This window comes from Podarcis vaucheri (assembly GCF_965113315.1).
Source record: "Podarcis vaucheri genome assembly, chromosome: 16".
Classification (NCBI taxonomy): domain Eukaryota; kingdom Metazoa; phylum Chordata; class Lepidosauria; order Squamata; family Lacertidae; genus Podarcis; species Podarcis vaucheri.
In genome coordinates, this window is record NC_138754.1 from 2,855,803 (window position 1) to 2,871,672 (window position 15,870).

Here is a 15,870-nt window from a genome sequence, read left to right on the forward strand (position 1 = left end):
CTTCCCACCTCCCGCCCGGCAAGCTCCGGGGACAGGAGGGCTTTGCTGCCGACCGCCAGCATTTTAAAAGCCCCTGCTGTCCCGGGGAGATTTTAAAATGCTGGGGGTCGGCAGCGAACGCTTCACTCCCGCCCGCCAGCATTTTAAGATCGCCCAGGGCAGCGGAGAAGTCTCTGCTGTCCCGGGAAGGCAGGCGGGGGGGGGGAGCAAAGACTTTTGCCCCCCGCCGGCCTTCCGAAGAGGTCCAGGACCTCTTCTGAAGGCCGGGTGTGGGCGAAAGTCTTTGCTCCCGACCGCCAGCAATTTAAAACAGGTCCCCGGAGATTTCCCTATGGGCTTTCATCTTGTGAAGCAAGCCCATAGGGAAATTCGTCTTGCGAAGCGCCTCCAAAACAGAAAACCCTTTCGTCTTGCAGGTTTTCCGTCTTGCGAGGCATTCGTCTTGCAGGGTACCACTGTATATACATTAGTCTGAATCGCCAGTGCCTTTTTGTGGAGCCTGGTTCCAGAGGTCCAAGGTAAAGGTAAAGGTAAAGGGACCCCTGACCATTAGGTCCAGTCGTGACCGACTCTGGGGTTGCAGCGGTCATCTCGCTTTACTGGCCGAGGGAGGCGGCGTACAGTTTCCAGGTCATGTGGCCAGCAGGACTAAGCCGCTTCTGGCGAACCAGAGCAGCGCACGGAAACGGCGTTCACCTTCCCGCCGGAGTGGTACCTATTTATCTACTTGCACTTTGACGTGCTTTTGAACTGCTAGGTTGGCAGGAGTTGGCAGAGGTCCAAGGTGCAAATTGGCAAACACACGTGGCGTCAGAAGTCAGTAAACAGGACAATCTTTGCCTATGTCCAGCAACATTTCAGATGCCAGGAAAGGTTTGTCTGGGCAGAATTTGCAGAGATCTCGGGGCAGAGGAGAGGAAGGGTGGGATTTTAATCACAGGAACCTAGGAAGCTGCTTTAAAATGAATCAGGCCATTGGTCCATCAAGTTCAATATTGTCTACACTGACTGGCAACAGCTCTCCGGGGTTTTTGGCTGAGGACATTCCCATCTCTGCATGGAGCTGCCAGGGACTCGAACCCAAGACCTACATGAAAAACAGGTGCTTTGTCACTGGGCTGTGAGGCTTCGCCTTAGATTGCAAACCTGCAGACAGGACCCAGTTTTTATGTTTAATTTCTTGGCAGCACCCAGTGACTTTAGGCACCTTTATAAATAATAAACAGTGATTCTTGTTCCTTAGGAAAAGATGTTTACCCTGCTGTTCTGCACATCCCCCGAGGCAGCTAAGAATAAGAAAACTCATCAGGATATTGGGTCGTTGGACGTTTTTCCCATTATTATTTTAAAAAGCCCAAATAACCAAGGAGACTGAAAATGAAAGCAGTTAGCCGGTGAAGCCTCATCAAACACACCTGATAAAACATTAATAATCAGTAATGGGTCGTTTTTATTTTTTAGAAAAAGCAAGGATTCCGGCAAATGGAAGTTCTAGGAACAGGCAAATTGGTCAATTTCATTTTCTCTCACTTTCCCAGGGTTAAGTTCGGTTCTCCAAATTTCCACTTCCAGTTTATGATTTTCTTTAAAAGCCCTCGTGAACATTCAAGTGCATTTGAATGCAAATTTCTCCTAATGCGCCTAGCTTTTGTCTGCGATCTCCCCTTGTTGTTGTTGTTTAGTCGTTTACTCTTCGTGACCCCCTGGACCAGAGCAGGCCAGGCCCTCCTGTCTCCCACTGCCTCCCTCATGCTGGTAGCTTCGAGAACACTGTCCCACCATCTCGTCCTCCGTCGTCCCCTTCTCCTTGTGTCCTCCATCTTTCCCAACATCAGGGTCTTTTCCAGGGAGTCTTCTCTTCTCATGAGGTGGCCAAAATCTTGGAGCCTCAGCTTCAGGATCTGTCCTTCCAGTGAGCACTCAGGGCTGGTTTCCTTCAGAATGGAGAGGTTTGATCTTCTTGCAGTCCATGGGACTCTCAAGAGTCTCCTCCGGCACCAGAATTCAAAAGCATCCATTCTTCGGCGATCAGCCTTCTTTATGGTCCAGCTCTCACTTCCATACATCACTCCTGGGAAAACCATAGCTTTAACTATACGGACCTTTGTTGGCAAGGTGATGTCTCTGCTTTTTAAGATGCTGCCTAGGTTTGTCATTGTTTTTGTCCCAAGAATATGGGATATGGATATGGGAAGTTCTGAAGGAGAAATGTGGTTCTGAGCCGACTATAGCAAGCTGACTTTCACTGTATAGTTTAGTATTGTCTACACTGGCCGGCAGCAGCTGTCCAGATTTTCAGTCAATAGACATCAGGTTCTTTATCCTCTGAGTTACCCCCCTTCCCTTAAAAATAAAGATTCCAGTCCTCATGGTTCTGAGGAAGGGGCCGCTTTGAACAGGAACATTGGTCCATCTAGTTCAGTATTGTCTGCCCAGACTGGCAGCAGCTCTCCAGGGTTTTAGGCAGGGGACATTATTGTCAGATTTCCCTGGAGATGCTGAGATTCGAACCCAGGACCTTCTGCATGCATAGCAGAGCTACGGCCCCTTCCCAAAGACCCAATAAGATTCCAGTCCTGCTGATTCCCTTTTCTCCTTTTTCTGATCTTTCGTCCGGTTTGCTACATTTCTGTCCTTTTGCTACATTTCTGTCAATTTTTTTTGTCAGGTCTCCTAAGGGATACAGTGGTACCTCGGTTTATGAACTTAATCCATTGTAGAAGACCGTTTTTAAACCGAAACCGTTCTTAGACCGAGGCAAAGTTCTCAAACCAGGACACTGCTTTCGGTTTTGCGGAGTTTGCAAACCGAATTGTTCTTAAACCGGACTGCTCTTAAACCGAGGTACCACTGTACATTTTTTGACGCAATTTTGCCCTTACATACAGAATTATTATTATTATTTAGCAATTGCATTTTGTTTTGTTTTTTATAAATTTTTATTAACAATTTCAACATAACAATAACATAACGTAAGAACAAAATTCATTTATAAAGAAAGGGGGAAAGAGATTTTAGAAGAGATTGCAGAAAAAGAGAAACAATTGTCAAAGAAAGCAAATAAGGAGTCAGTTAAACAGGCAACTAGAACACAACAAACTCAATATTCTATGATAATTAATGAGGGAATCAGCTGGAAAATAAAAAGAATGAAACAAAGATATTTTGAGCGTGCCAATAAATCAGGAAAACGGCAGCTGGAGAAAGTGAACAAAGGAACTCTATTAATAAAATTAATATAGCAATTGCATTTTGTATACCATTTCCACTAATGCAGGGAAGGCACTCTGCACATGCGCAAGGATACCCTTGCTGCCTCACAGTCTTCAGGCCTGAACTCGTATCAGTGGGCTTTTCTCTTTTGCAGCCTTTTGTTCTTTACGCGTTGGCAAAACAGCAGGTGTTTTATGCACTTGTGGGTTCCAGCTCTGGCTCTGGACACCTTGCCTTATTTATTTGGGGGGAGGGACGGGCTTTTCCATCTATCTCCCTTACACCTGGTTTCCTAGCACCTGCAGCAAGACGTTCAAAGGGCAGGTGTTTCGCTGATGTCTGAAAAGGAGCTACAGTTGCTACCTTTGTTCTGGCGGGGCCTGAGGCCCTGACCATAGCAGTCACCTGTCTCTTGCTTTTCACCTGTGCCCAGCCTTTCAGCTACGGTTACAGGTGTGAGAGAGCTGCTTTTAAAAAATAATAATTTGATTTTAACATATAAATTATAAAATGTACCACAAAACTTATCACTTATACCATCATTTTAGACTTCCATCAGCACCTCTGATGATCCACCGTTTTAACCACTTCTTATGCATTTCTTAAGTTTATCTTGCCTTTCCATCTCTTAACAAATCATCCTTCCCCTTCTCCATTTTTGCAATACTTCCAATCATCATTGTTGTTGTTTAGTCGTTTAGTCGTCTCCGCCTCTTCGTGACCCCCTGGACCAGAGCACGCCAGGCACTCCTGTCTTCCACTGCCTCCCGCAGTTTGGTCAAACTCATGCTGGTCTCTTCGAGAACACTGTCCCACCATCTCGTCCTCTGTCGTCCCCTTCTCCTTGTGCCCTCCATCTTTCCCAACATCAGGGTCTTTTCCAGGGAGTCTTCTCTTCTCGTGAGGTGGCCAAAGTCTCGGAGCCTCAGCTTCAGGTTCTGTCCTTCCAGTGAGCACTCAGGGCTGATTTCCTTCAGAATGGAGAGGTTTGATCTTCTTGCAGTCCATGGGACTCTCAAGAGTCTCCTCCAGCACCAGAATTCATAACTTCCAATCATACTCCTCACCAAACTTCTTGCAAATCTACAAACGTCGTCTGATCTTCACAAATACATTTCAAATAGTCCGTAAATTTACTCCAGTCTTCTGTGAATTTATGGTCCCGCCGGTTTCGAATCCTTCCTGTTAGTTTATCTAATTCTGCATAGTCCATTAACTTCATCCTCCATTCTTCAATCATCGGTAATTCTTCTTGTTTCCATTTTTGAGCCAGTAATATTCTTGCTGCTGTTATTGCATATAAAAAGAGCTTATATTCCTTTCTAAGGTGTGTGAGAGCTGCTGAAGGAAATTACCTTTGCTTCCTATCCTGTGATGAGTTTATCACGTTCGCACTTTGTGAAACAATGAAGAACCATCCTTCAAAATCTATTATTATTATTATTATTATTATTATTATTATTATTATTATTATTAAAGTTTACATACCGCCCTTCATCTCAGGGCAGCTCACAACATAAAATTACAAGAGAAAAGCACAAAATTCGTAATAAAAATAAGAACAGGACAAAACCAAAAATCCCTGCCCCTTCCCTCAACACATTTACAAGGGCGGATTTTCCAACGCAGTTCTCCAGCCAAGCAGCTTTTACACAAAAATGCATCTATTATAAAAACGGGTGTGTCGGTGAAAATATTGAATGTATTATAAAAAAATGTGTTACATGTGGGGAAATGGTTCATAGAACGGTGTGCGTTAGTCAGAGCTCCCTTCAAAAATGTGTTTATTGGGAGGAAACCGCACTAAAGCTCTGGAGAGTTTTCATGAAGATTTTCTTCAGTGCAAATCGCTGCAGAAATGGGGAAGAGCCAGATTTAAAGATAGGGAAAGTGAGAAACAGAAACTTGAAACTGACAGTTTTATTACACCCCAAATGTCTGTATACTGGGATTCCACAGGGACGGTGTGGAATGTGGTAGAGGCTTTGGTTTGTAAGCTTTCAACACAGCAAGTTTTCTAGTCCATGTGGTGCCCTCAAGTCATTGTTGGACTCCGAGCTTCCATCAGCACCACCTGATTTGACCGGTGGTCAGGGATGATGGGAGTTGTAGTCCAACAACAATTGGAGGGCATAGTGTTGGCTAGCTGTACACCGGCCCTTCCATTGGAGAGGAGAGACTGCTGACCCACAGGTCACAAGCAGGCACCAGAGCCTCTCCATCTCCCCCACAGGTTTGTGTGTGTGTAGTAATAATAATAATAATAATAATAATAATAATAATAATAATAATAATAATTTAATATTTATGCCCCACCCATCTGGCTGAGTTTCCCCAGCCACTCTGGGCGGCTTCCAACTGAATATTATAAACAATACAGCATCAGACATTCAAAACTTCCCTAAACAGGGCCGCCTTCAGTTCTCTTTTAAAAGTAAAATAGTTGTTTATTGCCTTGACATCTGGTGGGAGGGCGTTCCACAGGGCGGGTGCTACCACCAAGAAGGCCCTGTGCCTGGTTACCTGTAACCTTACTTCTTGCAGGGAGGGAACCACCGGAAGGCCCTTGGAGCTGGACCTCAGTGTCCGGGGTGAACGATGGGGTGGAGACGCTCCTTCAGGTCTACTGGGCCTTTGAGGCCGTTTAGGGCTTTCAAGGTCAGCACCAACACTTTGAATTGTGCACATGTAGATGGCCGTGCCCATATTTATCTTGGCCCTGTGCCCTTCACTGGCATGCACCCACTCCACTCCACCTCCCACTCCCTGGAGGGTTGGCTAAGAGGGCAAAGCAGCCCTCAGGCACCCCTTCCAGCGAAGAAGCCTTCTGGCTCAGACCAGAAATCTTCATCTAGTCCAGTTTCCTCTTCCCCACAGTTGGCCAGTCAAATGCCTCTGGGAAGCCGAAAAGCAAGCCGAGTTCGGCAACAGCTCTTCCCAACTTTTTGTTTCTCCGCCGATGGCTACAGCCCCCCACCCTCCACAGCCGGAGGCAGCGACACTTCTGAATACCCCTTGGTGGAAACCACAGGCGGGGAGAGGGCTGCTCTCTCTCGCACTCGGGTCCTGCTCAGGGTGCCTGGGCCCCTGTGAGAACAGAGTTCTGGACTAGATGGGTCACTCGCCTCATTTAGCAGGACCCCCCTTGCTTTTTAATGCGCTTCTCCAGTGAAGGCAAGAACCGAAACCCTGTGAAATTTGCGCTTTTCCAGATTGTGATGCAGTTCTCCAATACACACACACACACACAAAATATGAATATTGTTAGCAGGGAGCGTGCACAGAAATGCAGCTGCGAGTGAAAAATTATGACGACGCTCTATGTGAAGGGAGACCGCCTGCAAAAAAGGAAATGTATACGTTAAGCAAAACTGCATTCGGAAAAGGGCATGTGAGGAGAAACAAAAATGCTGACTTTTTAAATTAAACGAAGAAGCGCTAAATGAGGCGGAAAGGTGGCGAAGCAAACTTCAGATGGGGGGGGTGACAAATGGATAGAAACTGAAATTGACAAGTCACCCCTCTGCTGCTCACAGTATGTCGATTTCAGGATGAAAGCCATGCAAATGATAACTGGTGGCATAATTTAACGGGGGGGGGGGGGTATTATTTATTTCTGTGGAACTGTAGAAATATATATATATATCTGGCACCCCGGTCTGGCTTCCTTGCTTTCCATCTCCCTCCCAATCCTCGCTTTTGTTCAGGGACTGGAAACATCTGTTATAAATATCTCCCACTTTGCTCCTGGCACAGCGGCGTCACCTGGCTGCTCGGTTGCTAGGAAACCGGCGGCTCGAGAAAGCACCGTTGCCAGGTAAACACCGTCCAGGGTGGCTCATGGCAGGGAAGAAGGGGGGTGGAGGGGGGGTGGAAAAGGGGGGCAGGTGCACCGAGCTGTGGGTGGCCGAGCTGACAATGGCAGGAGGGTCCGCCGGGAGAAGCAGTGGCGATGCGTCTGCCTTCTGCCTTGTGGGAATAGCATCCGTGTCCCAGGAGGGGTTTGCGTCTGGGTTGATATCCGTGTGTGTTTTCCTTAGGAACCAGGCAGAGAAGGCGAGAGCTCTGCTCCCCCCACACACACACACACCCCATATCTCTCCACTCCACTTTGGGGTTAGCAGTTTTGCAGGAGAATTCTGGTGGCTGCAGTTTCTCTCCCCGGTCTTGCAGCTGGCGGGCATCCGAGCTGAACGTTGGAAGATTTCGGATGTACGTTTCCGAGCACAATTCAAAGTGTTGGTGCTGACCTTGAAAGCCCTAAACGGCCTCGGTCCAGTATACCTGAAGGAGCGTCTCCACCCCCATCGTTCAGCCCGGACACTGAGGTCCAGCGCCGAAGGCCTTCTGGTGGTTCCCTCACTACAAGAAGCCAAGCTACAGGGACCCAGGCAAAGGGCCTTCTCGTGGTGGCACCCGCCCTGTGAAACGCCCTCCCACCAGATGTCAAGGCAATAAACAACTATTTTACTTTTAAAAGAGAACTGAAGGCGGCCCTGTTCAGGGAAGTTTTTAATGTGTGACATTTTAACATATTTTTAATCTTTGTTGGAAGCCATACAGAGTGGTTGGGGAAACCCAGCAAAATGGGTGGGGTACAAATAATAAATTATTATTATTATTATTATTATTATTATTATTATTATTATTATTATTATTTAGCGAAAACCTTTCTGTTGCCCTCGGAAGCTCTTGATTGGACCTCCTCATTAGGAACCACTGGCTTTGAAATGTCACTTGGGGAGAAATTTGGTTCTGATTTGCTGGATGAAATTGTCTCCCTTGTCAAGGCCTGGGCTCAGCCCTCGTTGGCCCCGATTCACCTCAAATGGGTGGGTCTTTTCCAGGGAGTCTTCTCTTCTCACGAGGTGGCCAAAGTCTTGGAGCCTCAGCTTCACGATCTGTCCTTCCAGTGAGCACGCAGGGCTGATTTCCTTAAGAATAGACAGGTTTGATCTTCTTGCAGTCCACGGGACTCTCAAGAGTCTCCTCCAGCACCACAATTCAAAAGCATCCATTCTTCGGCGATCAGCCTTCTTTATGGTCCAGCTCTCACTTCCATACATCACTACTGGGAAAACCATACGCACCTTTGTTGGCAAGGACCTTTGTTGTTAACTATACGGACCTTTGTTGGCAAGGTGATGTCTCTGCTTTTTAAGATGCTGTCTAGGTTTGCCATTGCTTTTCTCCCAAGAAGCAGGCCAGCTACCACAACCTCCCCTTTCCAACTTTCCACTTTTTGAAGGTTGAAACAACTAGCATGACTATCACAACCAAATTAACTCATTAAAACAATAAAAGGTAAAGGGACCCCTGACCATTAGGTCTAGTTGTGACCGACTCTGGGGTTGTGACGCTCATCTCACTTTACTGGCCGAGGGAGCCGGCATACAGCTTCCGGGTCATGTGGCCAGCAGGACTAAGCCGCTTCTGGCGAACCAGAGCAGCGCATAGAAATGCCGTTTACCTTCCCACCAGAGCGGTACCGATTTCTCTACTTGCACTTTGACGCGCTTTCGAACTGCTAGGTTGGCAGGAGCTGGGACCGAGCAACGGGAGCTCACCCTGTCGCGGGGATTCGAACTGCCGGCCTTCCGATCGGCAAGTCCTAGTATCAAAATAGTTTAAACCCAGTCAACGCAATGCTTTCATTGCTGACACAGATGGCTTACTCTATATTTCTTATAATTCCTCTTAGCAATCCCACCTGATCACTACACTAGGCTCTGTGGTTTAACCCACAGCGCCCCTGAGGACCATTAAAACCAGGACCATTTTATGCTAAAAAAAAAGAAAGAAAAAGAAATTGTGTCCCTTGTCAAGGCCTGGGCTCAGCCCTCGTTGGCCCTGATTCACCTCGAACGGCGCTCCTTGCGCAAGCCTCACTCCCTGCGCAAGAAGACGGTGGGTGAGATTTTCGCTCTCGTTTCCCGTCTCTTCGCTCTGAAGGAAGGTTACGGCACTCTCGCCTGAGATCAGAAGGCATTTATCTGGGTGCCAACTGCTCTAAGCGGCTTCCCGCGCCCCTCCCTGCCCCCAATGCAACGCGCTTTGCCTCGGCTCCGCCAGGCCTAAATCCAGGGATTATCCAGCCCAATCCCAAATCTCCTTAGATCCCAGAATGCTGTGCATGGCCGGCGCATTACTGCAGGCTGCGTTGGTGGGGGATGAGTACCCTGCTGTTTGTTTAGTATTGGTGGCCGAGGGAGGGCGATACGCCATTCGAGGTAAATGGCTCTGGAGAGGGAGAGAGGTGACAGGTCACCGCGCTGAAAATATCCAGGTTTCAAGTGATCCCAGAGCTTAAAAAGACCCAGCCAGATCGCTTTGGAGCCTCCGTGGAAAAAATGGGAGCTGTGACGTTTGCTATTCTTTAAGGGTGGGGGGAAAGAGGAGGAAGGTCCAGGAGGAGATAATTCGAATATCTGTGAGGCCGCCCTTAGTCCTGGCCATCTGGACTTGCAGTGCCAGACTCTGACCGGCAGCAAACCTCTAGGCCTCCACACACCCCTCTCTTATTTCTGAGATCCTTTCATGCGGCGATCCCAAGGATCGCTAAGCCAAGGTCCCAAATGTGTCTGCCTTTCTCCTTTGTGGAAGTGTTCCAACCCCACAATCCCTCCGGCTAATCAATTGGGATTTCTCTCTGAAGCAAGAAGCAGCCCTGTTTATTTCCATTATATTTAAATTATAGCTGGGAACGGGTGGATCTGTCGATGTCGGATTCTTTCCGCTTCTCACTTCTCCAACTTCGCCTTCGCTTCTCCGAATTTTACCACATCAGTTTGCGAATCGCAGCTCCTCGTGAGAATTCATCAACAGTTCTGTGCGAACTTATTCTAATACACACATTTTGGGGGGCGTGTTATGCAACTTTGCCCAAGGCATGCATTTTTTGCATAGTTATCCCTTCCTCCAATGCAATATGTTTTCCCACGTTCTTTCCAGCCATGTATGTGCTTTGGTGCACATTTTGTCCTATTATATGAATTCTTGAACACCTTGCCCAGCTGGAGATCTTTGCATTGCAAAATCTGGTGAAGTGTGAATTTCGGAGTTGGCAGGCAGGAAGTTGAGGTGCTTTTGGGCTCTGATCCTGTTTCCACGTTTCCCAAAGGCATCTGGTGGAGCCATCGTGCCAAATAGCTGCTAATAGCCTTATCCTCAGTGCATTTGTCTAATCCTCTTTTAAAACATTATTATTATTATTATTATTATTATTATTATTATTATTATTATGCTGCTATATATTTCAAAGGAAAAAAAATCTCAAAGTGGTTTACAGCACATCAAATAAAACAATTCAGGGAAATATTTCAGATGCTTCTCTAAGTGCTTCCCCTGTATTTATTAACCTCCTTAATTTATGTAGCAGAATTTATGTAGCAGAAGTACTCTAGGAAGTACTACCCCATGTGGCGTAGCGGTTAGAGTGTTGTACTAGGACCTGGAAGGTCCGGGTTCAAATCCTCCCTCACACTGCGTGACCGTGGAGTCAGTCATCGCCTCTTAACCAGGCATAGGCAAACTCGGCCCTCCAGATGTTTTGGGACTACAACTCCCATCATCCCTGACCACTGGTCCTGTGAGCTAGGGATGATGGGAGTTGTAGTCCCAAAACATCTGGAGGGCTGAGTTTGCCTATGCCTGCTCTTAAGCTACCTCGCAGGGTCGTTGTAGGGATTAACCGAGGAAGGGAGTGAACTATTTACTCCTCGGGCGAGAAAGGTGGGATATGAGTGGATGGCTATCACGGGCCTACTGCAGCAGTGAGTTCCACAGTTTGAGCTGCTTCGCGGTACCATTTCCTGGAAGGGGAGGATACTCTCGCACTCGGGTACCGCTTGCAGATTCTCCCCCACCAGGCATCTGGTTCGCAGGAGGCTGGACCATATGGGCAATTTGCTGTTCCAATGTTGTTCCACTGTTGTTGTTGTTGTTTAGTCGTTTAGTCGTGTCCGCCTCTTTGTGACCCCCTGGACCAGAGCACGCCAGGCCCTCCTGTCTTCCACTGCCTCCCGCAGTTTGGCCAAACTCATGCTGGTCGCTTCGAGAACACTGTCCCACCATCTCGTCCTCTGTCATCCCCTTCTCCTTGCGCCCTCCATCTTTCCCAACATCAGGGTCTTTTCCAGCGAGTCTTCTCTTCTCATGAGGTGGCCAAAGTCTTGGAGCCTCAGCTTCAGGATCTGTCCTTCCAGGGAGCACTCAGGGCTGATTTCCTTCAGAATGGAGAGGTTGGATCTTCTTGCAGCCCATGGGCCTCTCAAGAGTCTCATCCAGCACCAGAATTCAAAAGCATCCGTTCTTCGGCGATCAGCCTTCTTTATGGTCCAGCTCTCACTTCCATACATCACTACTGGGAAAACCAGAGCTTTAACTATACGGACCTTTGTTGGCAAGCTGATGTCTCTACTTTTCCATTAATATTGATGGATCTACTCTGAGTGTGACTGGAAACAGCCCAGTGCCATCTGTACATGCTCAGGAACATTTTGCCTTCGGATTTATTTGTTTGTTACACTTTTGGACAGGTCCGGGGAGGGAAGAACCTCAGAATAAAGTCCTACTTATTTTCTTGGGGGACGGGACTTTATGCCCAAGGAAGGATTTACATCCGTGGCAGAGAAGTGGTGTCCCTTTGGATCTCAACAGGCTCCACCTCCTTGACCATGGGACATGCTGGCCAGGGGATGTGAAAGTTGCTGTCCAATAGCATTAGGAGAGCTACAGGTTCCTAATGAGGAAATTAGTTGGAAAATAAAAAGACTGAAACAAAAATGCCAATAAATCGGGAAAACTGCTAGTATGGCTGTTGAAGAAAAGCGAACAAAGAAACTCCATAAACAAAATTAATATAAATGGAAAGTTAGTGTGTCTCTTACTAGCAGATTCCTTCCTTCCCACCCACCCACCTGCCTCAAATCTCCCTCTGTTTTGCTTCTGGGAATAAAGGGTGGAATAATACACACGTCTTGCTAGAAAGGGAACGTGTCGCATGCCAGCTACAGATGGCCAAAGAAAATTAAACCTGTGTCTCCATGTGGGTAATCCGTGCCTTAATCTCCCCCACGGAGGCACCGGCAGGAGGGGGGGTCTCCAAGCAGCGGAGACAACTGTGGGGGGGGGGGAACGGACTTTCATTTTCTTTCCTTCTATGTGGGTTTGGCTCAATAAATCTGGAGCCTGCCCTGTCCAGGAACCAGAATTCAGGACTTGCAGGAACTTTCAGTGCTCACTTTGAAACCTGCTTGAAAACTTTTCTGACTAGGCCAACGCCGGCTGTCAAGAATACACCATTCCAAATGTTGTATGTTTTAAAGTTCTTTTTTAGGGTTTCTAATTTATGGGGTTTTTTGTTTTTGTTTTATAGCTGTAAACTGGTTTGGTACTTTTTGTGACACAGCTGTACATACCGTATTTTTCGCTCTATAGGATGCACCAGACCATAGGAGGGGGAGGATGGGGGGGGCTTTTTTCTTGTTCTCCCCCTCAAAAACAAGGTGCGTTCAAGAGCAGGTCGGGGAACAGGGCAAAGCCTTGCCACTGCCCCCCAAGCTTGTGGGGCAGGCGATGGGGGGCAGCACTGCTTTCCCCCACTGCCAGCCTCAAAGATCCCTGAAGCCTTTGGAGCACAGCTGCACTCCAAAGGCTTGAGGCTTTGGGGACATCCTTTGTAGCCTCCGCAGGGCGGTGGGGTTCCTTCACCCCGCCGCCCTGCGGAGGCTTTGCGCAGCCGTCCCAAAGCTGGAACAGCGAGACGGAGGGCTATGCAGCACCCCGTCTCGCTGTTTTGGCTTCGGGGACAGCAGGCAGCTGTCCGCAAGCCTGTGGAGCCTGGCGGGAACTCCCGCCGGGCTCCGCAGGCTTGCGGATAGCTTCCTGAAGCCTGGAACGTGAGAGGAGTTGGTGCGCACCGACCCCTCTCCCTCTCCAGGCTTCAGCGAAAGCCTGCATTCACTCCATAGAACGCACACACTTTCCCCCTTTCATTTTTGGAGAGGGGAAGTGCGTCCTATAGAGCGAAAAATACGGTACATACTTTCAGACATTAATTATAAAAATAAGTAGTATTTCAAAGAGGAAATTTCCACGGGTGCATGGATGTAACATATCTTCAGACATTATTGTGTCCCCCGCCCCCCAAAAAGTACTTTTTTTTTTTTTAACACAATGCTCTAAAACACATGTTTTGGAGCACTATGCAAGATCGTTTAATCTGGCCCTGAGCAGGCACCTAACTTATTCAAAACCAAGAGGGCTAGTTGCTTGATTTTTTTCCTTTCAAGGGAAGAACAATAGCTTCATTCCAAGGGGTAGATCACTGTCAGTTTTTTTATAGTGGGAGCAGATCGCAGTCAAACGTGGGTTAAATCACAGAGCTTAGGACTTGCTGATCAGAAGGTTGGCAGTTCGAATCCCCGTGACGGGGTGAGCTCCCGTTGTTCAGTCCCTGCTCCTGCCCACCTAGCAGTTCGAAAGCATGTCAAAGTGCAAGTAGATAAAGAGGTACCACTCCAGCAGGAAGGTAAACGGCGTTTCCATGCGCTGCTCTGGTTCACCAGAAGCGGCTTAGTCATGCTGGCCACATGACCCGGAAGCTGTATGCCAGTTCCCTCGGCCAGTAAAGCGAGATGAGCGCCGCAACCCAAGTCGGCCATGACTGGACCTAATGGTCAGGGGTCCCTTTTACCTTTAGATCGCAGTCTCTTGGGAGTTGGACATGCCTCGTGTAGACCATACTGAGGCACACGGATCGAGGGTTTGGTTCGGTACATGGTTGTTGTTGTTGTTTTTAGTCGTGTCCGACTCTTCGTGACCCGATGGCCCAGAGCACGCCAGGCCTTCCTGTCTTCCACAGTTTGGTCAAACTCATGCTGGTAGCTTTGAGAACACTGTCCCACCATCTCATCCTCTGTCGTCCCCTCCTCCTTGCGCCCTCCATCTTTCCCAACATCAGGGGCTTTTCCAGGGAGTCTTCTCTTCTCCTCGTTACATGGTACCTTCCTGTATTCTTCTGTTCACACACAGACACACACTCGCCTCTCCTGAGTACCAAACAGAGTTTCAGCATCCTTGCCATTTCCCTGAGCCCCTCGTGGCTCTCAGCTCCTGCCGTCTTTTGTTGATACCCCCAGCTGCTGTGCTTGCCAGCAATGGGGCGAGAGCATTTGGCTCTTGGCCAAACGCAGCAAGGGCCCATTTTAGTTGCCCATCGCATCCTGCCCAACTGCAAGCAGGGAGACCACCTCCCAGGAATCCGCCCTCAACTGCTGGTTCACCCAGCAAAGGCTTTGCAAAGTCTCCGGTTGCAGGGAACATTTACTGATCCTGCTTTTAACAGCACCAGGGACCGAACCTGGGACCTTCTGAACTCGAGTTGCACTTTGTTGGGCTCCCAAGAGCAGGGGTCAGCAAACCTTTTCAGCAGGGGACCAGTCCACTGTCCCTCAGACCTTGTCGGGGGCCGGACTATATTTTGAAGAAAAGAAAAGAACGAATTCCTATGCCCCACAAATAACCCAGAGATGCATTTTAAATAAAAAGACACATTCTACTCATGTAAAAACACGCTGATTCCCGGACCGTCCACAGGCCGGATTGAGAAGGCGATTGGGCCGTTTGAATAAACATTCACAAATTCTTTATTGGTAATATACAGATAAATAAACTGAGGATCTTTACAATTTTATAACATGTAGACAAAATTATGTACTGAGAAACCAGAGAGAAGAGCTGAGGGAAGTCTGGGGTTGGGGGGGGAGGGATTTTTTTCTTTTCTTTTTTTGGGGGGGAAATAATGTGGATGATGTATTTTTGTTAAGATTGTTATGTTGGAATCCCTAATAAAAATATATAATAAAAAAAATAGAAGGCGATTGGGCCGGATCCGGCCCCCAGGCCTTAGTTTGCCTACCCATGCCCAGGAGTCTTTTCTGACGCCAGAGACCCCTTCAGGAAGAAGTGGGAGATGCGAGTGACGACCCAGAGGGTACCCAGCCTGCACCCAGGATATAAGCCCCCTTTCCGCAGGCGCTAGGAGCTGGCCCCACAGCAGGGACCTCCTTGCTCAGACATTTGGGCCCCTCTGCTCCACCCCAGAGCTGGCTGCATGCGAACCTCTCAGCTCGGCTCCTGTTTCCCCCAAACCGGGGCTGCCGCGCTTCGCCACGGTACCGCCGCTCCATTCCCCAAATCAGCAAAACAAACCCGGGGCTGTGGAACAGCGTCTCCCATGGGGCTGGGGATTCTCCTATAGGGCCCACGCTTCTGCCACGCCGTGTCATCTGCACACACAACAGGACTGGCGGGTCGAAGCTGGCTTTGCCCGATCAAAACTTGCGTGGCATATCAGCACGGATAAAAACCAAATTGGGGGGGGGGGTTGGCGGGGTGGAGCGGAGGCTTAGGAGCAAATTTGTTTTTGCAAGCTGATCTCTCCCGATTTTTGTGAAACACAAACAAACCGACCCACGCACACACATCGTCTTCTGCAAATACCTTGCTCGTTCACCTTTTATTATGAACATTTCCTTCCTCTCCTCCCCCCCAACCCCAAAAAACACACACCTTTCCTTCCCACCCCCTTCTATTCTCTCCTTCCCTTTGCCAAAGTCTCCAGGTCATTGTTTATAGAGATAAGTTATGATGTCA

The 15,870-nt window shown here is 48.3% G+C and overlaps 1 protein-coding gene across 3 annotated transcripts in view; it reads left to right on the forward strand.

Annotated features, from left to right (window-relative positions):
• CELF3 (CUGBP Elav-like family member 3) overlaps positions 1-15,870 on the forward strand; it is an 85,507-nt gene that overhangs the window by 34,508 nt on the left and 35,129 nt on the right. The window lies entirely within an intron of this gene.